A 24,793-nucleotide genomic window follows, 5' to 3' on the forward strand; every position below is an offset into this window, starting at 1 on the left:
AGGCACACAAAGAAATCCTGGGGCTTTTCGTTCCCTAGTTTCTGGCTCCATCATGTGGCCATTTGGTTTCACTCATTTCTGTTAAAACCTTTAGCATTTTGCAAAGAAATGTTAATTCTGTGGGAGAGACTCGGGAGCGTTTTTCTGTTTTGTGTTGTTAAGGATTGACATGTTCCCTAGGTTACCATTTCATTTGTAACTGGTAGCCTCCTACGCAGAAGACAGGTCACTACTTCAACTATGGCATCATGTAGTTTGGGAAACCTCAGCAAACTACAGACATGACAGCAACCAGAGCTCTAATCCTTCTGTCATTGGCAGGATTCAAACCTGTGTAGGCAGACCCCAATGGATCTCTAGTCCATTCCCTTAACCACTCAGCCAAAATCACTTGACTGAAAGCCTTTCCTCCCTGCACTATGGCTCTGTTCTCACTGAATTGACGTTTCCAATTCTTTAACCAGACCAGCTTCCCCAGCACACTGACGGCTGGGCCATTGTGTCAGTGGGCCCGTGGCTGAACAGCGAGAATTCCTGCCCATTTCCCTTCTGGCTGGAGCATGAGGAGAGTGTGTTTGCGGTTAATGACGTTGCTGTCGACTGTTTCCATTCCCCACCTCGACAATTCGGACACTCCCTTTTCCCGTCATATCACCAGCACCTCAGCGATGACAATAGCAGGGGGCAGGGTTTTGCTGGGATGCTAAGACTTTCCAGGGGGGTTGGTGGCACCTTTCTTTCCTCCCCAGGGAGTAAACTCTGCTTCTTATTCCATCCTTGACCTTTCAAGGAACAACAGCAGCAGCAGGAAGAAAGAGGAGAGGGAATATCTCACTGTCAGGGCTGAAGGTGGCCACGTCCTTGTTAGGATATAGATATTCAGGCCTGCCTGTAAAGGCCTAGACTCTAAGAATTTAGGTGTATTCTTATCACTTGGCTAGTTATAGAGGTACGAAAGAGAATCAAAATCAGTGTCTGCCAGTGTAAGGGCCTTTTCTTACTGTGACAGTCTGAGGCCCTGTTCTTAGGGCTAAGCAACAGAGGCAGCCATAAGCTGGGAAGCGAGCGGTCACCTCCTCACATCCCAAACTAGTCACATTGAAATAAGGTGCTATTGGGGTGTTAGGATACAATCCTGTCCTGATAATGCCTATCGCCTCCAGAGAAAGGGAAGTGCCTAGAAGATGTAAACGGAAACTTAGTTTGATAGCATCCTGTCTGGCAAGAACTCACTTATCAATAGCTGGGATGTGAAATCCTCACTTCTGTATTGTTTTGTCATTATAGTTCCCACTTTGCTATTGTTTGTCTGTATCATCTCTGTCTGGTTCTGTGATTGTTCCTGTCTGCTGTATAATTAATTTTGCTGGGTGTAAACTAATTAAGGTGGTGGGATATAATTGGTTACATAATCATGTTACAATATGTTAGGATTGGTTGGCTAAATTTCAGGAAAATGATTGGTTAAGGTATAGCTAAGCAGAACTCAAGTTTTACTATATAATCTGTAGTCAGTGAGGAAGTGGGTGGGAGGGGATGGGTGTGTGGGTGGGGGGATGGGAACAGGGAATGGGGGTGTGTAAATTGGAATCATGTTTGGCTAAGGGCAGGAATGGGAACAGGGACACAGGTGTAAGGCTCTGTGGTGTCAGAGCTGGGAAGGGGGACACTAAGGAAGGAAACTGGAATCATGCTTGCTGGAAGTTCACCCCAATAAACATCGAATTGTTTGCACCTTTGGACTTCGGGTATTGTTGCTCTCTGTTCATGCGAGAAGGACCAGGGAAGTAAGTGGGTGAAGGAATAAGCCCCCTAACAGTCCTCTCTGTCTGACCATTGCCATTGCAGGAGAGAAGGTTTCAATGGAACTGAATGCCCTGGCTCAGACAAGAGACACAGGGAGGTTTTCCCGTTCATGCATCTGTGCAAAGGGAATTGTGTCGCTGTGTGAAACTGAGGAGGGACATGAAACGCCCACACGGTGGCGCAATGCCCTAAAGGATGGGCGTGAAGGAATCAGGCTGAGAAATGACTGAAATGGACTCACCTGGGATTGAAATGACGTTTGTTTCTTTCCCCCACATCACGAGAAATGTGACATTAATTCAGATGCGGGATTGAGGCTTCTTTAGCTCTTTGTAGAAACTTGAACTTGATTCCCAGGAAGGGCAAGAGGGAAAGTCTGGACTCTGGAGCTGCCTTTAGTCCCTGGCTGGGGTCTCCTGAACAGTGGAAAATATCCCTTGTTTGCTGCTGCCAAGGGAATCGTGGACAGCTGAGACGTCCCTTGGATCAAAGGGGGATGTTGGATGGAATTTATCACAGAACCCTCCCTGCTCCCCAGAGCCCCACGGGGAGAATCTAGAGAAGCGGGAGTCATTCCTCACCTGCGCTCCCAGAAGAGCTGCTAGGACTCCTTCCTGCCAGCTACTCACCCCCTGGATTCATCCTCAGCTCCTGGGATCTTTCAGCTCCCAAAGCTCCAGAGTCCTGGGGTGGGGAGGGTGTCACTGCACAGTCTGAAATACAGGGGAGGATTCTGGAATTGAAGGAACAGGGAACAAATAGAGGGGAAAGAAACAGAGAGAAAACGCCTCTTCTCTCTCCCCTTCCCCACCCAGCAAGAAATTTTATCAATGGGGAAACTCCCCACCAGGACCGGACTTAGGGAAAGTGGTGCCCTGGGAAAACTTGTATTTTGGCACATCCCCACTGCCCCTGGGGGCTCCCCACTCCCCCTTTGCCCCTAGTTCCTGCACTCCCAATGCTTGCACCTCCGTCACCCCAACCCCTGCCCCCTCCTGTGCCCTAAACCCTACACTGTGTCCCCTTCGCCCTTAACTCCTGCACTCCCCTCCTGTGGCCCCAGCCGCTGCCCCTCTCCTGCACCCCCTTCACCCCAACCCCTGAACCCCCTCCTGCACCCACGTGGGGAAACTGACCTGTGTGCATGGAGCAGCTGGCATTGCTGCCTTCTTCTCCCTGGAATGCAGCTCCTCTGTGCACCCCACTGGGGCTGCAGGGGTGGGGCGGGGCGAGGAGCAACGTCAGAGCTCCCTGCATCCAGGTCACTTTCCTCACCTGGGCTGGTCATTTTGGCAAAGCGGACCCATCATGCGGCATACCGAGGCAGAGTAGGCTTCTCTATGCAAACATGGTGTGTTCCTGAAGTCTTCCCCCCAGCTCCTCACTAGATGTGAAGGAGGAGCTCATTCAGACCCTGCTTACACGTAATATTTAAAAACTCCTTATCGTCCCTATCTCTGCTGGCATTAGATTTCTCCTCCTGTCCCTTCTCTGACAGCTCAGATGAGGCGGCTGAGCGGTTAAGGTGATGGTGTACTAATCCATTGTGCTCTGCATGCATGGGTTTGAATCCCATCTTCACTGGATGCATTTAGTCTTTTCCCCTCCTTGACAAACAACCGTCTCCCCTTTGGTACAACCTGGAGACTCTCATAAAAAAACAACCTTCCACACAAACTTCCTCGTGGCTGGACTTTACAAAATCTAGACAAGCCATTTACAACACACACTTTGCTTCTCTACAAAAGAAAAAGGACACTAAACTATCTGAACTGCCTCATGCCACAAGGCGCCACAGCAATGGTTCACTTAACCCACCGAGCAATATTGTTAATCTATCCAACTATACTCTTAGCCCAGCAGAAGAAACTGTCCTATCTCAGGGCCTCTCCTTCTGCCCCTCCACCCCCACGAACATGATACAGTTCTGTGGTGACCTAGAATCCTATTTTCAACGTCTCCGACTCAAGGAATATTTCCAACACACCTCTGAACAACACACTAACCCACAGAGACCTTCCTACCAAGACTACAAAAAGAAGGATTCTGGGTGGATTCCTCCTGAAGGTCGAAACAACAGACTGGACTTCTACATAGAGTGCTTCCGCCGACATGCACGGGCTGATATTGTGGAAAAGCAGCATCACTTGCTCCATAACCTCAGCTATGCAGAACACAACACCATCCACAGCCTCAGAAACAACTCTGACATCATAATCAAAAAGGCTGACAAAGGAGGTGCTGTCGTCATCATGAATAGGTCGGAATATGAACAAGAGGCTGCTCGGCAGCTCTCCAACACCACTTTCTACAAGCCATTACCCTCTGATCCCACTGAGAGTTACCAAAAGAAACTACAGCATTTGCTCAAGAAACTCCCTGAAAAAGCACAAGAACAAATCCGCACAGACACACCCCTGGAACCCCGACCTGGGGTATTCTATCTACTACCCAAGATCCATAAACCTGGAAATCCTGGGCGCCCCATCATCTCAGGCATTGGCACCCTGACAGCAGGATTGTCTGGCTATGTAGACTCCCTCCTCAGGCCCTACACTACCAGCACTCCCAGCTACCTTCGAGACACCACTGACTTCCTGAGGAAACTACAATCCATTGGTGATCTTCCAGAAAACACCATCCTGGCCACTATGGATGTAGAAGCCCTCTACACCAACATTCCACACAAAGATGGACTACAAGCCGTCAGGAACAGTATCCCCAATAATGTCACAGCAAACCTGGTGGCTGAACTTTGTGACTTTGTCCTCACCCATAATTATTTCACATTTGGGGACAATGTATACCTTCAAATCAGTGGTACTGCTACGGGTACCCGCATGGCCCCACAGCATGCCAACATTTTTATGGCTGACTTAGAACAACGCTTCCTCAGCCCCTACTCTACTTGCGCTACATTGATGACATCTTCATCATCTGGACCCATGGAAAAGAAGCCCTCGAGGAATTCCACCATGATTTCAACAATTTCCATCCCAACATCAACCTCAGCCTGGACCAGTCCACACCAGAGATCCACATCCTGGACACTATGGTGCTAATAAGCGATCACATAAACAGCACCCTATACCGGAAACCTACTGACCGCTATTCCTACCTACATGTCTACAGCTTTCACCCTGACCACACCACACAATCCATTGTCTACAGCCAAGCTCTGCGATACAACAGCATTTGCTCCAACCCCTCAGACAGAGACAAACTCCTACAAGATCTCTATCAAGCATTCTTACAACTACAGTACCCACCTGCGGAAGTGAAGAAACAGATTGACAGAGCCAGAAGAGTTCCCAGAAGTCACCTACTACAGGACAGGCCTAACAAAGAAAATAACAGAACGCCACTAGCCGTCACCTTCAGCCCCCAACTAAAACCCCTCCAACGCATCATCAAGGATCTACAACCTATCCTGAAGGACGACCCATCACTCTCACAAATCTTGGGAGACAGGCCAGTCCTTACCTACAGACAGCCCCCCAACCTGAAGCAAATACTCACCAGCAACTACATACCACACAACAGAACCACTAACCCAGGAACCTATCCTTGCAACAAAGCCCGTTGCCAACAGTGCCCACATATCTATTCAGGGGACACCATCATAGGGCCTAATCACATCAGCCACACTATCAGAGCCTCGTTCACCTGCACATCTACCAATGTGATATGTGCCAGCAATGCCCCTCTGCAGAAACTGGACAGTCTCTACGTAAAAGAATAAATGGACACAAATCAGATGTCAAGAATTCAATCTCTTTGGTCATTCGATTACAGACCTAAAAGTGGCAATTCTTTAACAAAAAAACTTCAAAAACAGAGTCCGACGAGAGACTGCTGAATTGGAATTAATTTGCAAACTGGATACAATTAACTTAGGCTTGAATAAAGACTGGGAGTGGATGTGTCATTACACAAAGTAAAACTATTTCCCCATGTTTATTCCCCCTGACCCCCTCCCCCCCCGGCTGTTCCTCAGACGTTCTTGTCAACTGCTGGAAATGGCCCACCTTGATTATCACTTCAAAAGGTTTTCTCCCGCCGCCCCCCGGCTCTCCTGCTGGTATTAGCTCATCTTAAGTGATCACTCTCCTTACAGTGTGTACGGTAACATCCATTGTTTCATGTTCTCTGTGTATATAAATCTCCCCACTGTATTTTCCACAGTATGCATCTGATGAAGTGAGCTGTAGCTCACGAAAGCTTATGCTCAAATAAATTTGTTAGTCTCTAAGGTGCCACAAGTACTCCTTTTCTTTTTGACTAATCAATGTTGCTTCCTGCAAACAAAAACCTTCTCAAGAACTCAGACTTCCCCTACTTTTAATGACATATGTCTAGTTCTGCATATCTTAGATTTTAACTCAAAAGGTAACATCCTCATAATCTCTCCTAAACACCCTGGGATCTCCCCAAATTATTAAAATGCCCCCACCTCAGAAACCAGGTTTCAGAGTAGCAGAAAGGCCACGACAGTGACCCACAGCTAGAGTGTCCAGGCCAAGCTGTTTTGAAGGAGGCCACTCAAACATTTTCTCTCTGCTTCCCTTGGCAAGGTCTGACTGGGAAAACAAAACCCCCCAAATTGAAAATTTTCTGCTGAGAAACCAATACTAGTCTGTTTGGGGACTTTGATTTGAATGGATTATTATTATTCTCTTCTGATCTCTGAATTATTTCAGTTCAGTCTTTGTCCTCCTGATGTGTTTCCAGGTGTTGAGTTGTGGGGGAGAAAGGACAAGTCATGATGTCTCTTCCCCTCTTTCATAGTTTCTTCCAACTTTCTAGAAAGCTCCTTTGCTAGGATGTGAGTCAAGCAGTGTCCATTGTCTCTGTGCTATCTTGGAGAAGTCTGCATTGTATATGGTTCCTGGGATAGAGCTTGGGAGTGTGGATACCTTTCATGGGCCAGCAGAGAGTCTGGCTTTTCCACTGTCACACCTGAAAGGCTGGTGGTGGGCATTTCCCAACCTCATAACATATTTCAATAATGCACATAGAGTAAAACTTCATCACTTCCCAGACAAGGCTAGCACACACCATCCAACCAAGTATTAATGTTCAACAGATCAAGACTTTTACAATGATACCTCACAAGGCAGACTTTGTACAAAACATAACATCATTATATGAGAGTGGTGAATATGGGGCTTCCAGGGTGCTCCTTTGCGCACAGCATGCCACACCTGGGCTTACATTGCAAAGGAGAGGAAACCTTAGGGTATGTCTACACTACAAAATTAGGGCGATTTTATAGAAGTCGATTTTTCGGAAGCGGTTTTATACAGTCGATTCTGTGTGTCCCCACTAAGCGCATTAAGTCGGTGGAGTGCGTCCACAGTACCATGGCTAGCGTCAACTTTTGGAGCGGTGCAGTGTGGGTAGCTATCCCACAGTTCCCGCAGTCTCCGCTGCCCATTGGAATTCTGGGTTTTCCCAATGCCTGATGGGGAAAAAACGTTGTAGCAGGTGGTTTGGGGTACATGTAGTCAGTCACCCTTCCTTCCCACCCTCCCTCCATGAAAGCAACGGCAGACAATCATTTTGTGCCCTTTTTCCTGGATTGCCCATGCAGACGCCATAGCACTGCAAGCATGGAGCCCGTTCAGATCACCGCTGCAGTTGTGAGCATTGTAAACACCTCGCGCATTATCCTGAAGTTTATGCAGAACCTGCAAAACCAGGCGAGGAGGAGACGGCAGTGGGATGACGAGAGTGATGAGGACACGGACACGGACTTCTCTCAAAGCATGGGCCCTGGCAATTTGGACATCATGGTGGCATTGGGGCAGGTTCATGCTGGGGAACACCGATTCTGGGCCCGGGAAACAAGCACAGACTGGTGGGACCGCATAGTGTTGCGGGTCTGGGATGATTCCCAATGGCTGTGAAACTTTCGCATGCTTAAGGCCACTTTCATGGAACTTTGTGACTTGCTTTCCCCTGCCCTGAAGTGCAAGAATACCAAGATGAGAGCAGCCCTCACAGTTCACAAGTGAGTGGCGATAGCCCTGTGGAAGCTTGCAATGCCAGACAGCTACCGGTCAGTCGGGAATCAATTTGGAGCGGGCAAATCTGCTGTGGGGGCTGCTGTGATCCAAGTGGCTAATGCAATAACTGAGCTGCTGCTATCAAGGGTAGTGACTCTGGGAGATGTGCAGGTCATAGTGGATGGCTTTGCTGCGATGGGATTCCCTAACTGTGGTGGGCGATAGACAAAATGCATCTTGGGACCGGACCACCTTGGCAGCTAGTATATAAACTGCAAGGGGTACTTTTCCATGGTGCTGCAAACACTGGTGGATCACAAGGGACGTTTCACCAACATCAACGTGGGATGGCCGGGAAAGGTGCATGACGCTCACATCTTCAGGAATGCTGGTCTGTTTGAACAGCTGCAGGAGGGGACTTAATTCCCAGACCAGAAAATAACCGTTGGGGATGTTGAAATGCCCATAGTTATCCTTGGGGACCCAGCCTACCCCTTAATGCCATGGCTCATGAAGCCATACACAGGCACCCTGGACAGTAGTAAGGAGCAGTTCAACTATAGGCTGAGCAAGTGCAGAATGGTGGTAGAATTTGCATAGCCAGACACCAGAGCGATTAGAAGAGCACAGCTGGGTATGCTGCGCATCAGAGAAGCTTTGAAAACCAGTTTCATGACTGGCCAGGCTACGATATGACAGTTCTGTTTGTTTCTTCTTGATGAAAACCCACCCCCTTGGTTGACTCTACTTCCCTGTAAGCCAGTCGCCCTCCCCCCTTCGATCACAGCTTGCAGAGGCAATAAAGTTTCAAAATCATGCATTCTTTATTAGTTCATTACATAAATAGGGGGATAACTCGCAAGGCAGCCCGGGAGGGGTGGGGAAGGAGGGAGACACCAGGTAGAGTAGTGGATGTGGGAAGGAGGGAAGGACAAGGCCACACTACAGTTCAAAACGTATTGAATAGACAACTAGAGAAAAAGTGGGCCAAATGTTTAGAGTATTTTATATTTGCAGAGAATATGTGTCACAAACTATGCAATTGATAACATCAGAAAAACACCAAGATCGGCGGGGATTTTATTTTGCTATTAAAGAACTAGTGGGAAAGAGGGACCGTTTGAGTAGATTTTATATGAGTGTCCAATACATAAACAGAAAGTGATGGTCCCCCCACTGCCACCGTTCACATGGGCAGCAGGGAGCCCTTTGAAGAGCTCATTTAAGAGGGCAAGGGAGGGGGAGCTGGAGGGCTCCCTGGGTGAGGGAAGGTGACCAGCCATGGCCAAGTGACTAGCAACTGAGGGCTGGGGGCAACTGTGTTGGCAGTTCGGGGGCAGCAACTGGGATTGGGAAACCGGGGTCTGGGGCTGTGCCCATGGGGGACACGTGCTGTCCCTTCCCTGCCCACCCCCACTCCAGGGGCAGCCATGTTTTGGGGAATGACTCCAGGCAACAATTTCCCACCTAAACAAGGACAAATCACTGCAGATAAAACGGGTGGGAAAATCCCCACACATCGGAGGAGATTTTAAATGGACATTTGAGATTTATGGAGAGACCGGGGGGGATGAGGAGAGACGAGAGAGCGGAGCATTTGAGGGGAAAGGGGGGGATCGCCCCGGAGTTTGCAGCCACGTGTGAGATGCGGAGAGAGAAAAGGGGCAGAACCGGAGGGAATTTGTAGCGGGGCTGAGAGGCAAGTGGCACAAACAGGGACAGGATCCAATTAACCCCCCCCTTCCCCCGCCCCCCACTTCTCCCCCGGGAATTCAACCCCCCCCCCCCGCAACTCCGGCTTCTCCCCCCCCCGCCCGACACCCCCCAGGGGACCCCCCCGCCGGGCCCCAGTCTCTGCCCCCCCATCCCAGCGGGGCCGGGGGCAGATCCTGGCGGCGGCTCCGCTGGGGCTGAGGCAGCTCCGAGGCTTCTCCCCGGTTCCCGGGGGCAGAGAGTCGCTTTCCTGCCCCCCCCCGGGGTCTCTCACTCACCGGGGGGCTCCGGCTGCGGGCGGGCAGAGCCCGGGGCTGCCCAGGGGGCTGGTCCCGGCTGCAGAACCACCCCCCGGCCGGGCACGGGGGGGTTAATGACGGGCCCCCCAGGGGGGAGCAGCAGCTGCCCCGCCCGGGCTCCCGGGTCCCACGGAGGCAGCAGCAGCGTCTGGTCCGGGCCCGAGCCCCGCCCCCAGGAGCTGCCCCGCCCCCGGCCCGGGCCCGAGCCCCGCCCCCAGGAGCTGCCCCGCCCCCGGCCCGGGCCCGAGCCCCGCCCCCAGGAGCTGCCCCGCCCCCGGGCTCTGGGCTTTGTTCTCCTGGCCCCGCCAAGGTGCTCCACACCCGATCTGGGCCCGGCTGCAAACCCTGCTGGGGCGCATACTGAGCATGCGCAGTAACGCCTACTGAAACCCTCCCTTACCTGGGCTGGAGAGGGCGGAAGCGCGCCCCGGGGCAGGCTGGGAGTTGTAGTTCCTGAGTCTCCCGGGAGCGGAAGTGACCCGCTCAGCTGCTACTGCGGGGCCGGGCTGGGCCGAAGGGTCTGTGCCGGGGAGACCTTCATTCCCCCCCCGTGCCCGGCCCGGGCCCCGCTCCCGCCGGAGCCGCCCTGGGGCCGCCCCGGGCTCCGCCCGCCCCGCTGTGGAGCTGCAGCCTCCAGGTACCGGAGCGAGCCCCGGGGCCGGGCGGTGACTCTGCCCCAGTGTCCGGGGGGGACCAGCCCCCCCGGGGTCCCTGCGTGGGGCCGGGCGGGGGCTGCCGGGCGGGGGGGGGAGACCTGGGGAAAGGGGCGGGGGGAAAATGGCGCAGCCCGGGCATGGCCGGGGGGGGAGAAGAGCCGGGGCCCCCCGAGGGGCGGGGAGGGAAAGGGGGGGCTGAGATCCCCTCGGATTTACCGTTGCCCCCCCCCGCTCCCGCCCTGCCCCCTTTCTCTCCCGGCAGCGACGGGCAGCAGCCCGGGTGACCCCCCCCCGTCCCCCACCTCCCTGAGACGGGCTCTGCCCCCCCCGGACCCCGTTTCCTCCCCACTTCGCCCGTGGCCAGTTCAAATCTCAGCCTTGGGGGGGGTGTCCCCCCCACTTTACCTGCAGTGACTTGTCCCGGTTTAGGGGGAATCGTTCCCCGGAGTGATTCTGAACCGGGCAGAGGGTGAACGGGCAGGGCCCCGAGACAGGGACACCGCTGGGCTGGGCTGGGCTGGGCTGGGGGGGCCCAGGAAGGGGAGGGGGGAGCAAGTGCCCCCCCATGGAGACGGCCCAGTCCCCGGTTTCCCAGTCCCAGCTACTTCCCCTCCCCCACCCTGCCCAACCCAGCAGCCCCCCGACCCCCCCAAGGCACCGCTGGCTAGTCACATTCCCAGACCCCACAGCCAGTGACCTTCTGACTCCAGCCCCACTTCTTTCCCCTGTGACAGCCACATCGCCCAGGGCTCCCTGCCGGCCGGTGAGTGTGAGGCGAGAAGAATCCATCCCACTCTGTTGTTGGTTGAATATCGCTGTATAATCCCCTCAAATCTCCCCTCCTTTCTCTTGAACTGGTGACATAAAGTCTCCCCAGATGTTGTTGCTTCTCTCTTGTATTGCAAAAGGAAAGGAGGACTTGTGGCACCTGAGAGACTAACAAATTTATTTGAGCATAAGCATAAGTCTCTCAGGTGCCACAAGTCCCCCTTTTCTTTTGCGAATACAGACTAACACGGCTGCTACTCTGAAACATCTCTTATATTGGCAAATATTTCGTTTGTGCCCCATTTTCTCCTCCGTTCTGAAATACTGATATCAAATTCTTGAAAATCTTCCCGCTTTTCTCTCCAGGTGTCTCACTGGTTTATTATCCCTGGAGATTTTCCCATCTAATTATCTGAGAACATCAAACCTTCTCAGGTGTTGCCCTTTCCTCAACTTTTAATATTGATTGCTATAAAACCCTTGTGAATTTTGCTCTTTACTCTCTAGCTTGACCTGAAATCCATTCAAATTTTACCCCTTTCCCTTGTGTCGTCTACTGCTAGAAAATTCCTCAAACTTTTCCCACTTTCCTCTAACTTGTGATAAGGATGCTAAAGTTCTCTATATTTGAAGCCTTTTCTTTTTGTTACAAAACACAGATTTCAAACATCAGACGTTACCATTTCCCGTATTATTATCCAGCTCTGATTTAAAAAAAAAATCCTCACTGTTTTGGAGGTGCTCCTCATGGGTTTTAATTGCAGACTCTTCTACTTTTTTGGAGGGAACCTGTTGCCTGACTCTTTCTCCATGTTGGAGGTTGCAGGGTTATCTTCGCTCCCAGACCTCCCCAGTCGGATGCTTGGAATCCCACCCTCTCCCTCAGATCAGGCTCTGTATCTCCCCCCCGCACCCATCCCTCCCTGTACAAACCGAGACAGAGATTTGGGCCCCTGGTGTGCTGGAGATGGCACAGACTTCAAGAGAGATCAGGCCCCCCATTGTGGAAGGCTCTGCACAAACCCTGACCAAGAGCTGGATCCGCATTGTGACAAATATGGCACAAACTGTGACTGAGATCAGAGCTCCTATCGTACTAAACATGGCTCTGACCTGGGCTGAGCTCAGGGCCCCCAGTGTGCCGGGTTCTGCGCAGACCTTGACTAGGTTTGGGGCACTCCTTCTGCCTGGTGCTGCAGGGTCCAAGAACAGGGTACACTGCAGAGACCCCGACTGACATCACAGACTCTCTTTCGATGTTCCCTCTCATTTTTCCCATGCATGTGCAGAATGAATTTTGTTATGCGCCTCAATATGGCGGTGATGTGTGACGGGAGTAGGGCTGAGGGTTTCAGAGTGTGGGAGGGGACGAAGGGCTGGGGTCGAGGGTTGGGATGTGGCGGGAGGGGGTGTGAGGGCTCCGGCTGGGAGTGCAGACATCCCCCCTCCCCCCCCCAGCACTCTCTCCCTGCAGCAGCATCTGGGTTGGGGGGGAAAGATGCTTTTCCCTTTCCGCGGCAGCTCTTGGGCTGCAGCTGGGCAAGAGGTGCCTCTCCCTGGCAGCTACGGGACTGAGGGAGAGCATTTCTCCCTGCTCCAGCAGATCCAGGGCTGGGGAGAGGCACCTATCCCCGGCTGCAGCAGCTATGGGGCTGGGGAAGAGTGTCTTTCCCTGCCGTGGCAGGTCTGGGGCTGGGGGAGAGACATCTCTCCCTGCCGCAGCCCTGAGCACTGCACAGCCCTTGATAAGCTGCTCCGCGGCCACACAGCTTAGAGGGAACTTAGCTCTCTTTTGCCAGGCGCTACATAAACCCCCATCTGAGATCAGGTCCTCTGTTGTACAGGGCCCTGCACAAACCCTGACCAAGATCAGGGTCCCCATTGTGACAGGTGCTGTACACACCAAGAGTATGTCTACACTGCCATTAAAAACCCACAGCTGGCCCATGCCAGCTGACTCAGGCTCACAGGACTCGGGCGAAGGGGCTGTTTAATTGCTGTGTAGATGTCTGGGCCCGGGCTGGAGCCAGGCTGTAGGACCGTGGGAGGATGCCAGACCTTGGACTGGTGCCCGAGGAGGTGTAGTGTGTAAAACTGCTCTCTCTCTTAATTTGCTACTTAGGATGTACTGAGCATGCTCACATGAACTGACTGAGCACGCTCAGTAACATCTGCTGAAGCCACTGCCCTTCACCCTGCCCTTACTTGGCATCAGATTGCGCGGACTGCTTTTTACAGGGGTTAAAATGGGGCAAAGGGGGTTGGCCAGGGTCTGAGCAGGGGGTGGAAATTGCCTGGGGGGTGGGGGTGTCAAGCAGCTGGAGGCAGGGTCAGGATAGGGGCTGAGGGGCAAAATCTGGGATCGGGGGAAAGGAGCCGGGGTTAAGCCCAGGGGAAAGGCGCTGCCAGACAGTGCCAGAGGGCAAAACCCTGGCACAGGCAGGGACAGAGCGGGTCACAGTTACCCTGGTGGACTGAGACACGAGTGTTTGCAAAAATAGGGTTGGGGGGGGGCAGAGAGGCTTTTTTTTTTTTTTTTTTAACAAAGAATCCCTTATCAGTGTGTCTGGCTGCATAAAGTGTCGTATCTGTTCACAAATTTGTCTTATCTGCTGCTGGGATTCCCTGAATTACTCTTAGCACTGCATCATTTACCTTTGATAGGAACTGCTTCTGCCATAAAAAATTTCAGGTGAGCATAGATCACCCTGAGGAAGGTAAATAGGAAATCCCAAATACTTCTCTCTCCTTTCTACCTAGCCCCCAGAGACTAAAATATACCTGCATGGAGACAAACCCATTGGGCTCATCCTTACCCTGCAGATGTGAAAACCTCTTTCTCAACAAGCCCTTTCATCTCCAATGAGAGATTACCCCAGGAACTTGCTGGAATCTGTGCTCCCTTTGATCAGAAACCTTTCTCAGTCAAGGCAACAGGACAAGTGAATTGCTGCCCATGCCTGCCTGCTGAGTTGACGAACTGTAACGATCGGAGATCGCGCCATCATAGAAATATATTGAAGGCAGGTTAGAGGTACACCAGTCTGGGAATGTCTAGGGATGCTTGGTGCTGTCTCATTACACGAGGCTTGAGGAGACGACCTCTCAATGCCTACGTTGAAATAATTCTGTTTTGTGCTGTGCCGTGTTCTACCCTGAGCTGTTTTGTTTTGTGCCATTTGGAACTGTTATCACGCCATGCTGTGTTGCATAGTTTTATGGTACATTGTTTTCCCTCAGGTTGGTTTGTGCCTGTGTTGTGTTGGTTTGAGCCGACTTCTTTTGTGGAGTGTACTTTTGACCTAGGTTGTATTAGTTTGCATTGTGTTGCTTTGATCGCCTTTGTATTTGGTCATTTGATGTTGTGGAGTGTATGGTTTTTTGGGGGGGAGAGGCGGGGGGAGCTGAATTGCCTGACGTTATGTTGTGGTGGGGATTTTTCTGTATGTTGTGTTTTATACGTATATATTGCATAGCATCATAGAAATGTAGGGCTGGACAGGACCTCAAGATGTCATCAAGTCCAGCTCTCTCTGCCGAGACAGGGCCATGTATATGCAGATCATCCTTGACGCAGGTTTATCCTCCCTCTTCTTAACAACCTCCAAGGACAGACACTCCACAGCCACCCTTGTGAGCCTGTTTCAGAGCTTAACTACCTTAGCTCTGGTGACACCCACACAGATTTTAGTGGTGAGCAGCTCTGGAGAGAGAGGAGACCCCAGGGAGTGGGCAGCTGGGTGAATAGACTAAAGTTGGGAGGAGAAACATTGACGTGTCCAAGGTCACCCAGGCTGTCCATGAGAGAGCTAAAAATAGATCCCCCTTCTAGTGCCACCGTGCTGCTGTTTCAGATACTGAAGGTCTCTGCCACGCTGGTGTTTTAGGCACTGGTGAAAACCCGTAGTATAGACAGAATTTACACTAGTGCACTCCGATTGGCACTGGTGCACCATATCTCTGTCTGAAAGCTTGGGGGCAGGGGCAACGGGACAGTGACCTCACTAAGGCCTGGGGCTGGCTGAACAGTGCAGCTGGTAACAGAGGGGCAGCTGTGAGTGCTGGAGGTATGAGCCAGGAGCACAGCCCCACAGGACGGGACACTGACGTCTCCTGACCCATGACACACCCCCCCCAGCTGCGTGCAGGGACTGCAGCTGAGCTACCCTGCCAGGACAGCTTGTGCATCCATGGACAAACCACCTCTTCCTGCAGCCTAATACAGTGGGGTCTGGGGACCTTTCCAAGCTGCAGGTGACGGGGCTCTAGAGTTACTGGGGTCTGTTCCTGGCTCTGTCACTGACCTGCTTGTTGACCTTGGGGAAGTCACAGCCCCTCTCTGTCTTCCTCCTACCTATTGTCTGCTTGGATTATGATCTCTTTGGTGCAAGGACTATCCCTCTCTGTATGTGTAGTGCCCAGGACAATGGGAGTGCTGATCTCAATCAGGTTCTCTGCCATGCGCAGCTCGATGGGGCCCTGATCTCCATCACTGTCTCTGCAACGCAAAGCATAGTTTATAGACTCACAGACTTTAAGGCCAGAAGGGACCAATCATGATCATCCAGTCTGATGTCTTGCACATCGCAAGCCACAGAACCTCACTCCCCCACTCCTGTAATAGACCCCTAACCTCGGGCTGAGTTAATGAAGTCCTCAAATCATTATTTTGTAACTTGGCTTCAAGTTACAAAAAAATCCACCATTTACACTAGTTTAAACCTGCAAATGACCCATGCCGTGCCCCATGCTGCAGAGGAAGGCATAAAAAAAACCCCCAACCCCAGGGTCTCTGCCAGTCTGAGTCTGGGCAAAATTCCTTCCCATCCCCAAATATGGCAATCAGTTAGACCCTGAACATGTGGGCAAGACCCAGCAGCCAGACACCTGGGAAAGAATTCTCTGTAGTAACTCAGAGCGCTCCCCATCTAGTGTCCCATCACCGGCTGTTGGAGATATTTGCTGTTAGCAGTTGCAGATCGGCTACCTGCCATTGTAGGCAGTCCCATCCTACCAATCCCTCCAGAAAGTTATCGAGCTCAGTCTTGAAGCCAGGTAGGCTTTTTGCCCCCACTGCTTCCCTTGGGAGGCTGTTCCAAAACTTCACTCTGATGGTTAGAAACCTTCGCCTAATTTCAAGCCAAAACTTATTGATGGCCAATATCGATTTGTTCTAGTGCCAAAATTGGTGCTTAACCTAAATAACTCCTCTCCTTCCCTGGTATTTATCCTTCTGATGTATTTATAGAGAACAATCATATCTCCCCATAGCCTTCTTTTGGTTAGGCTAAAGAAGCCAAGATCTTTGAGTCTCCTCTCATAAGGCAGATTTTCCATTCCTCGGATCATCCTAGTAGCCGTTCTCTGCATCTGTTCCACTTTGAGTTCATTCTTCTAAAACATGGATGAGCAGCATTGCTCACAGTATTCCAGATGAGGTCTCGTTGGTGCCTTGTATTACAGTACTTATTGCAAAAATTATTGCACTATTAATTTTCATCCCATTTCTATTACTCCAGCTTTCAAGGTCATGCAGATATTCCTGTCCTCCTCCATATTGGCAATCCCTCCCAGCTTTGTGTCACACTCCCACTTTTTGTGCCAAGGTCACTAATAAAAATGTTGAATAAGATTGGTCCCAAGACTGATCTCTGAGGAACTCCACTAGTAACCTCCCTCCAGCCTGACAACTCACCATTCAGTATGATCCCTTGTAGTCTCCCCTGTAACCAATTCCTTATCGACCTTTCAGTTCTTGTATTAATCCCCATCTTCTCTAGTTTAACAAATAGTTTCCCCTGTGGAAATTCCTGACATCCAGGTAGATGAGAGCTACTGCATTTCCTTTGTCCAAAAAATTAGTTACCTTCTCACAGAAGGAGATCAGGTTTCTCTGGCAGGAGCTATGTTTTTGTAACACCATGTTTTCTTTATTTATAGTGCTGAAGGCTGGAAGGAGCTGTTCGCAATAGGCTGAGAATGGCCATATGGAGATGGGGGAAGGGGTGATAGATAGTGTGGAGGAGGGGGAAGGGATGCGGTGTTGGAGGTGTATCTGGGATTTTGTATTTGGGACATTGCCAACTGTGCCCACATATCTAGTCAGGGGACACCATCACAGGGCCTAATAACATCAGCCACACTATCAAAGGCTCGTTCACCTGCACATCCACCAATGTGATATATGCCATCATGTGCCAGCAATGCCCCTCTGCCATGTACATTGGGCAAACTGGACAGTCTCTATGTAAACGAATAAATGGACACAAATCAGATGTCAAGAATTAGAACATCCAAAAACCAGTTGGAGAACACTTCAATCTCTCTGGTCACTTGATTTCTGATCTCAAAGTGACTATCCTTCAACAAAAAAACTTCGAAAACAGACTCCAACGAGAGACTGCTGAATTGGAATTTGTTTGCAAATTGGATACAATTCACTTAGGCTTGAATAGAGACTGGGAATGGTTGAGTCATTATAAAAAGTAACCTATTTCCCTTTGTTTATTCCTCCTCCCCTCCCCTCCCCCCACCCCCCCCTCCCACCGTTCCTCAGACGTTCTTGTTAAACCCTGGATTTGTGCTGGAAATGGCCCACCTTTATTATCATACACATTGTAAGGAGAGTGATCACTTTAGATAAGCTATTACCAGCAGGAGAGTGAGGTGGGGGGAGAGAAAACCTTTTGTGGTGATAAACACCCATTTTTTCATGGTCTGTGTGTATAAAAACATCTTCTGTATTTTCCACAGTATGCATCCGATGAACTGAGCTGTAGCTCACGAAAGCTTATACTCAAATAAATTGGTTAGTCTCTAAGGTGCCACAAGTACTCTTTTTTTTTTTTTCTTTTTTTGCGAATACAGACTAACACGGCTGTTACTCTGAAGTTCATTAATGAAAGCACACCAATTATTGACAGCTTTGTGTCTGAGTGGTTCTCAAACTCGTACTGGTGACCCCTTTCACACAGCAAGCCTCAGAGGGCGACCCCCCTACATAAATTAAAAACGCTTCTTTATATATTTGACACCATTATAAATGCTGGAGGCCAGGTGAGGTTTGGGGTGGAGGTTGACAGCTTGCGACTCCCCCACCCCCATGTAATAACTTCCCGACCCCCAGTTTGAGAATCTCTGGTGTTCATAAGCATCTGATTAAGCACCTAATTAAAACTGTATCACTGTAAATGAAAATGCATCAACAAAGCTTAGTTCCAATGTGTTTAAATGTGAATGAAAAGTTTCTAAATTAAATACATGGCAAGATGGTAAACAGGGGGAAATTACACAGAAGTGCCTCTACCCAGTCCTCTTGACTTCTTGTCCAAACCCGCATGAGTTCTGGCCTCTTGGTCAACTCAGCTCCCAGTCCCACGTCAGCTGTGCCCTCTCCCAGCCTAACCCGTTTCTACTGCAGTTCTTCTTCCTCCTCATCAAGGCAGGGGCCTGGCGCTGAGTTACTGACAGTTACTGACTTACAGCCCCTAAGGCATGTGCGTGCGTTAATCACTGTCTCACATACTGGGGCTATTTAGATTTCAGGGAACAATTTATCAGAGTTACTGACTCTGGGAGGTGGGGGAGAGAAGAGGCTGAGAGGGAGTTTGCTCCCCACGCTCTGTAGGGCCATGTTCAACCCTGCTGGCCTCCATGTTACCTCATCCTCCACCCTCCCCCATGTGTCTCTGCTCGTGGGTCAGAGTGTCACCTTCTGATCATAATGCCCCTGGCCTCAGCCGAGCTCCCTGACAGGAGCTACATCACGATGGGGTTATGGTACTGAGAGTCAAATACATCACAGGGAGGGTGTAATTATCCTCAAAGCAAGCTTTACAGTCCAGGAAGTGAAAGAATTCAACTACTTCATTACTTAAAATTATGCTTGAAAGGATTGGATTTTTATGAATAAATTGCAGTAAATGTTGATTTCACCGTACACACAGAGATGAAAGTATATTTATATAGGTAAAATACAGAAATGCCTCTGGCGAGCGTCAAGTTTGATATAAGGATATTTACACTGCATATTTTGCATGTGACATTGACCATTTGTTTTGAACAGTGTTATGATTTGGCTTTTGGAATCTCAACACTTACTGTAATTAAATAATTGTCTGACCATCCCCATAACTTCCCACCGCTCTGAACAATGAAATTGTAAACATTAAAAAAAGGACTTAAAATAAATATTGACATCATCTGTTGAAATTGAAAAAAGAAATAAACTGAATTTTGCCAAACCCACTTAACAGCAATCAGAATATGCTAGGGGATGGAAATTCACACCTAAGGCACCCAAGCTTAATTCTGCCCTGTACTGACATTCAGCAATCGCCATAGGGCTACGAATAAGGCATTTGACTATATAAAGTTCCAGATTAGGTTATACCGACTTCTCCATGCTCAGCGGCTTCTGGAATTTGGTTCAAAGTATTTACGTGTTTCCCTGGCCTGTTCGTAAAAGTGCTGCTCTAGAAAGTGGGGAGGGGCAGAAACTCAGTGCAGGATCAGTAGCAGAATCTCTTAGCTATTTACAGCTCATTGGAAGAAGTGCGGGGATTGGTGGGTGTCTGGGGATTTAATAACACGCACTCATATCCTAGTTCTTAATGAATTGTCATTTTACTATTCCCATAACCCACTAATTATCCCTGGCTGTCCCCGGCAGTCTGGGGAGGGAGTGCTAGTAAACTGCTTTGGCCGGTGTGGAACCTAAGGCACAAGGATCTTTCAGTGGCTGGCTCAGTGTCATTCATTTCACTGGATAAATCCCTGGTTGCTGGGCTGTGCAGCGGGGTGGGGAGGTGAATTCCATCCCCCATTCCTAGGCATGGACCCCCTCTACAGTCCTCACCCCGATCTCGGACACTACCCCAACCTTCCCCTGTAGTGATGGACCCACTTGATGCTGCCAGAGCCATCTGCCATGGGACCTAGACGGAGCAGAGGCCCAGCCCCACAACTGCTACCCCTGCCGACAGCCCTGCTGTGCTGGAGTTGACCTGGCTTTCCAGACTGTAGAAGGATCTAGCAGTTTGAGGACCCAGCCTGTGCACCCACCACACACAAACTTCCTCACAACACACATTCCAGGATGAGGAAGGACCATCTGGGCTGGCTGCAGTCTCCCCTTGCTGCTGTGAGAGGAGTGGGGTGGTTCCTCATACAGGACACAAGCATACCCAGGGGCAGAAGGGAAATTTAATTTCTTCCAGGGGCTTGAAAATGTTTGGTTTAGAGTCCTGAGCTCTGTCTTCCTGTTTTTCTCCTTCTGCCACTTTCAGATCTCATGGAGAGACAAGGTGGGTGAGGTAATTTTTTAGGACCAATTAAAAATACCTCTCTTTGATATCCTGGGACCTACATGGCTACAACAACTCTTTTCCCATTGTACCCCCTCCCTCTCTCTCCTCCCCCTCAGCTGAGACTGTCCCATGTGATGGGAAAATAAGGGTTCAGTCCTGTCACTGGATTGGGTCTTTCCAGCACTAACGGGAGTGAAAGCCTGTGTGCATTAATGACAGCAGCAGCTCTGGGACTCAGAGACACAGGGAGAAGAGATGGGAGTGAGCAGGCTATGTTTGTGCAGGGTGTGAGTTACTCATGTGGGAATTCTGCAGCACTGCGTACGCGCAGAATTCGTGTCCAGCGCAGAATTTTTTTTTTCTTTTGCATGAAGAAGATACGTTCTGCCCCGAGAAGTGCTGTAGTTCTGCCTTTAACCCACCAGAGGCCCCTGTGGCACCAGAACAGCCAGCCAGGTTCATCTTGGTGGGAAATTGTTGCCCCGAGCGATACCCCAAATGGGAAGAGAGTTAGTGGGTGCAACTTGGGAGAGTCCTGAGACACGGCTCCCTCTGGGGGTGGGGAGAGGGTGGTCATTCTCTACGCGCAAGAGGGTGCGGAAGGGGCACAGGAGGAGCAAGTGTCCCCCATGGAGACTGCCCAGTCCAGCTGCTTCTACCTGCACCATACACCCAAACCTCTTCACCCTTCCAACTCTCAGCTACCAGTCTTCCCTCGCTGCTACCCCTTCCTGACTGGCAGAGAACCTCTAAGCCAGGAGTGCGTCAGGGCTCAACCCTCTGGCTGAGGCCTTGGGGCACTTTCTTCCTCTCTCGGGGTACCAGATGAAATAGCAAAAGAGCCAGCTGTCAGCAAACAAGGGTGAATAAAGGAACGAAAGAAAAGAAATGGAGGTGGGAACTTTGGACAGATCCCCTCAGGCTATGGGCCCCTTTTACTTCTGGGGGCGCTTGGAGCCTCTCAGTCCCCTTCAGAGTTTACTGGGTCTCCAGCACAAGTTTCAGCCTGCTCCCCCTTTGAGCTCCGGGTATCTCCACCCTCCCTCAGTGAAGGCCAGAGCCCCGAATACTGCCAGCCCTCACCTTGGGGCTGGAGATGCTTCACAAATGGTTCCCTTCCCAGGGTTGCTCCCCTCTGAGTAGAGTAGGTCTCTCCTGTTAACTCCTGCTCCAGTCCTGACATGGTTTGCAGGAGTGGAGGAGCTGGGCCAGTCTAGACTACAGTAGCAGTTTAACCCCTTCTGTGCCAGCGTGGGTTTTATATAGCCCTTCAGAGGCACCCTGGCCCAGGGAATGGCCCCCTATCAGCCCCATGCCTGATGTGGTGGGGCGACCCACTGGCAGCATTGCCCTTGAGGGTGCTTCTCCCACTCCCTCCCCTCCCCCTTTACTGCCACCACAATGCCTGTCACCTTCATCTCCTGAGGGGTGACCCCCAGAAGGTGTGTGTTGTTATCCCTTTCCCTACCCCCCCAGGATCTGTTGTGCACCCTCTGTCACTCACCTCTGTCTCAGGAGATAAGACGGGTCATGGGGTGCGGGTGATGCTATGCTGGAGATCCATCATCACTGAGGGAGTGTCAGCCTTGACCCTCCTTGAAGGTTACTGGGATGTTGATGTGCACTGGAGGAGAACTGGAGCTTGGATGAGCCCGTAGACCAGGGGTGGCCAACCTGGGGCTCCGGAGCCCCATGCGGCTCTTCAGAAGTTAATCTGCGGCTCCCTGTCTAGACACCGACTCCGGAGCGAGAGCTACAGGCACCAACTTTCCAATGTGCCAGGGGGAGCTCGCTGCTGAACCCCTGGCTCTGCCACGGGCCCTGCCCCCACTCCAGCCCTTCCCCCCCGCTCCCTGGAGCCTGCCATGCCCTTGCTCCTCCCCCTCCCCCCAGAGCCTCCTATGTGCCACGACACAGCTGATGGGCAGGGAAGGGTGGCTGGTGGGTGGGAGGCGCTGGGAGCAGGTGGGGAGCTAATGACGTATTCCTGTGGCTCTTTGGCAATGTACATTGGTAAATTCTGGCTCCTTCTCAGGCTCAGGTTGGTCCCCCCGCCACAGACCATTTGGCCCACACTGTGTCACCGTAAAGTCTGCTCTGCATTCCTGCCAATCGCTGCAGGTGGCGTTGCGCCCATAAGTCTCTGTAACGCTGTCTTCAGTGACTCGAGAGCATGAGCACCAGCCTCAGGCAGACTGGTAAGAAGCAAGGCACAAACCCCAGATTGGTTGTGAGGTCGATATGTAGATTTCACCAACCAAATATGAAGTGTAAACGCTTCATGCACTGTAACAGCATGAACATGGAATCACAGAGTATTCCCTTAGGTCATCCCATAGATCTCACCACGCAGGTGAGCTCACCTTTGTGACAGATGGTCCCTTACACCAGGAGTTTTCAACCTTTTTCTTTCTGAGGCCCCCCCAACATGCTATAAAAACTCCACAATAACTGGTTTTCTGCATATAAAAGCCAGGGCTGACGTTAGGCTGCCACAGGGGCCCCCACAAAGCTACATTGCTTAGGCTTTGGCTTCAGCCCCGGGGGCTGGGGCTCAGGGCCCTGGACTTCAGCCCCATGCGCTGGGACTTCAGCTTTCTGCCCTGGGCCTCAGTGAATCTAATGGCAGGTTTCAGAGTAACAGCCGTGTTAGTCTGTATTCGCAAAAAGAAAAGGAGTACTTGTGGCACCTTAGAGACTAACCAATTTGTTTGAGCATAAGCTTTCGTGAGCTACAGCTCACTTCATAATGCTGGCCTTGCTTGGCCGCCCCCTGAAAGCTGCTAGCGGCCCCCCAGGGAACCGCAGACTCCTGGTGAGAACCACTGACTTTCACCACGAATCACAGCAATGTTCACGTTCAATGTTAACGTCTAAACACTAAACACGTTCTTATCATTCTCATACCTGTTCTAACAATACTAACACAGGTGAGCCAAACTGATTCCAGCTCTGCGTTTGTCCATATTCAATTAAGACATGGGGGCTTTTGCAAGAGCTAACACCCCATCTGCCAGTGTCACAGGCAGGATGGACAGGGATGGTGTCCCTAGCCCCCTGTTTGCTAGAAGCACCTGGCATTGGCCACTGAGCCAGATGGACCATTGGTCTGACACAGTGGGCTGTTCTTATGTTCACAGTCTCTATCAGGAGTATCTACTCATTTGGTCTCACTGGGGAGCCACAGAAAGAAACAAGGAGTGCTGAGGCAAGAAGGCCCAGTCTCAGAGCCCCCAGGGTCACGCTTGCCATAAGCTAAAACTAGGCCCAGCCCATGAAAGTGGGCACTCCCAGGAGAGACTGTATAAAGGCTGGAGCATCAAACAACTTTTTAAACCTGAGACAGCTGCCTTGGGGACATTGTCCTCGGGGACAATGACAGGGAGAATCCCACATAGTGACCTCTTTGATTCTGCTCTTCTCTGGCCTTTTGTTTATAGAATCATAGAACTGGAAGGGACCTTGAGAGGTCATCTTGTCCAGTCCCCTGCACTCAAGGCAGGACTAAGTATTATCCAGACCATCCCTGACAGGTGTTTGTTCAGCCTGTTCTTAAAAATCCCCAATGATGGAGATTCCACAGCCTCCCTAGGCACTTTATTCCAGTGCTAGTTAGGAAGTTTTTCCTAATCTCCAACCTAAAGCACGCTTGCAGCAATTTAAGCCCATTGCTGCTTGTCCTGTCCTCAGAGTGTAAGAAGAACAATTTTTCTCTCTCCTCTTTGTAGCAACCTTTTATGTACTGGAAAACTGTGATCATGTCCCCTCTCAGTCTTCTCTTCTCCAGACTAAACAAACCCAACTTTTTCAATCTTCCCTCATAGGTCATATTTTCAAGGCCTTTAATCATTTCTGTTGCTCTTCTTTGGACTTTCTCCACATCTTTCCTGAATTGTGGCGCCCAGATCTGGACACAATACTCCAGTTGAGACCTAATCAGCACGGAGTAGAGCAGAAGAATTACTTCTCGTGTCTTGCTTATAATACTCCTGCTAATACATCCCAGAATTATGTTTGCTTTTTTTGCAACAGTGTTACACTGTTGACTCATATTTACCTTGTAATCCACTCTGCCCCCCCCATCCCTTTCCGCAGTACTCCTTCCTAGGCAGTCATTTCCCATTTTGTATGTGTGCAACTGATTGTTCCTTCCCAGGTGGATTACTTTATATTTGTCCTTATTGAATTCATCCTGTTTACTTCAGACCATTTCTCCAGCTTGTCCAAATCATTTT

General features: G+C 50.7%; 3 protein-coding genes across 17 annotated transcripts in view; 1 reads left to right on the top strand and 2 right to left on the bottom strand.

Annotated features, from left to right (window-relative positions):
- Nucleotides 1-24,793, top strand: part of LOC102943236 (zinc finger protein 883) — a 2,438,435-nt gene that overhangs the window by 1,196,896 nt on the left and 1,216,746 nt on the right. The window contains exon 1 of one of the 2 annotated variants that reach the window (XM_037887462.2): nt 10,278-10,463. The gene's annotated coding sequence lies outside the window, so the exon portion shown is untranslated. Of the gene's footprint in view, nt 10,464-24,793 lie in introns of those variants that run through there. The other variant, XM_037887464.2, reaches the window with a different exon arrangement.
- LOC114020163 (zinc finger protein 501) overlaps nt 1-24,793 on the bottom strand; it is a 1,907,800-nt gene that overhangs the window by 1,162,897 nt on the left and 720,110 nt on the right. The window lies entirely within an intron of this gene.
- The window catches only part of LOC119564595 (zinc finger protein 883), a 1,467,279-nt gene that overhangs the window by 314,696 nt on the left and 1,127,790 nt on the right, over nt 1-24,793 (bottom strand). The gene's annotated exons all lie outside the window — the stretch shown is intronic.

Source organism: Chelonia mydas, chromosome 28 (assembly GCF_015237465.2).
Source record: "Chelonia mydas isolate rCheMyd1 chromosome 28, rCheMyd1.pri.v2, whole genome shotgun sequence".
In the NCBI taxonomy this organism is placed as follows: Eukaryota; Metazoa; Chordata; order Testudines; family Cheloniidae; genus Chelonia; species Chelonia mydas.